This window comes from Chenopodium album, chromosome 4, assembly GCF_948465745.1.
Source record: "Chenopodium album chromosome 4, dcCheAlbu1.1, whole genome shotgun sequence".
Classification (NCBI taxonomy): Eukaryota; Viridiplantae; Streptophyta; class Magnoliopsida; order Caryophyllales; family Amaranthaceae; genus Chenopodium; species Chenopodium album.
In genome coordinates this window covers 17038800-17040653 of record NC_137837.1, presented here as the reverse complement: position 1 = coordinate 17040653, position 1854 = coordinate 17038800, and the positions used below count along the sequence as shown (strand labels likewise).

The window sequence follows — 1854 nt, the reverse complement described above, 5'->3', positions numbered from 1 at the left end:
ACAAGGGATAGAAAAACTACCCGGATCTTTTAATTTAGGTGGAGACTTATTTTGAAGTACGGCACTACATTCTGCAGTGAAAGCTACCGTCTCTACCACACTAATAGACCTTTTTCTCATCAATATTTCTTTCATAAATTTTACATACGAGGGGATTTGTGTGATCAATTCAGTAAAGGGAACTGTTACCTTCAAATCTTTTACCACCTCCAGGAACTTACCAAACTGCTTATCCAAATTTGTCTTCAATTGACGATTGGGGAATGGGAGTTTGATAATTGGCTTTGGAGCATTATTACTCTTGTCTGGAGTAGCCACCTTCTCTGGAGTTGTACCCTGCAATGTAGAATTGGATATGTTAGTACTATCCTTTAGCCCTGTAGGGCTATCAACTACATTGTTTGGTTTAACGGAATTAAGATTAGCATTATTTAACAAAACAGGTTCATCAACTCCGGGCATAGAGGGCCCTTCATAGTTTGAACCTCTCCTTAGAGTAATTGCAAATGCTTGATCCGTAGGCCTAGTCGGCTGTGCCGGCAGAGCTCCCTGTTGGCGGGCTTGTAGGGTAGCGAAGAGTTGCGCAATTTGATTATCTACAATTTTATTATGCGCTAGAATTTGATCAATTGTCGCATCTCTACTCTCCATGTGCTTTTGCATATTCACCAACATTGCTCTAATTTCCACCAGAGAAGGGTTAGAAGATGAGGAGGGTTGTTGTGGTTGGTTCTTCTGGCTAGCATTGGGATGATAATATTTCTGCTGCTATTGCTGTGGCGCCTGTGGTTCTTGTGGTGGTGAATTTTGAACATTAGTGCTCCGGTAGGAAAGGTACGGATGATTCCGATACCCAGGATTGTAAGTGTTGGAGTATGGGTTATTCTGCCTATAAGCTTGGTAGGCATTAAGCTGCTCCACGGAACTCCTGCAATCTTGCTCCCAATGACCTACAATACCACAATTTTCACAGAAAGCCTCATTAGAATTATTATTAATCGCAGAAATATTAGCTACATTAGCAGTGCTCAGATTATCTAATTTTTGGCAAATAGAGGTTAGTTGAGCTTGCAAAAAGGATACAGAGTCGACACTATGCTTCTCCTTGTTAGCAAATCCTCTAGGGTTCCCATATTGGGAATTGTGTATCGCCATGTCTTCAATAACCTGACCTGCATCTTCAACATCAAGATTCATAAATCTCCCACTAGCTGCAGAGTCTAAAATTATTCGAGAAGAATTTCCAAGGCCATTATAAAAGGCTTGGATTAACTGCCATTGTGCTAAATTATGGTGGGGGCAATCTCTTTGTAAATCCTTGAACCTCTCCCAAGTCTCACATAAAGATTCATCGGCTTCTTGGGCAAAGTTTTGGATCGCACTCCGTAGTACGGATGTTCTCTCTGCAGGATAATACTTGTTATAGAAATTTAGAACAAGTGTTTCCCAGTCAGTAATACCAATTGTAATTCTATTTAAGCATTAAACCACAATTTAGCTTTTCCAGTTAAAGAGAAGGGAAAGAGAATCTCCCTGATTTGGTCTTGAGTGACCCCGGCTTGCCTGATGGTGTTGCAATATTGACAATAGTTGGCAATGTGAAGATTCGGGTCTTCACCCTTGGCTCCACTGAATTGCTTTCTCTTTATCATCGTTATAAATTGAGGTTTAATTTCAAATTGAACCCCATCAAGAGCCGGAGTAGGGGTGAGATGTGGAAAATCCGTAAGCTTTGGTTGTGAATAATCACTAAGCTTCTTTGGAGCCGTCATCTCTGATTCTGCGTCTGATGATGTCTCTGAATCGCTAGAACCAGTCGGAGGATCGCGGTGATTATTGTTGTTATCACCAGAA

The 1854-nt window shown here is 41.0% G+C and overlaps 1 non-coding gene across 1 annotated transcript; it reads left to right on the top strand.

The window, feature by feature from the left end:
• The first annotated feature begins 1285 nt into the window (after window positions 1-1285).
• On the top strand, window positions 1286-1392 carry LOC145629652 (small nucleolar RNA R71). The gene has a single exon (XR_014111811.1). It is a non-coding gene; the product is annotated as a small nucleolar RNA R71 (small nucleolar RNA).
• Window positions 1393-1854: the final 462 nt, after the last annotated feature.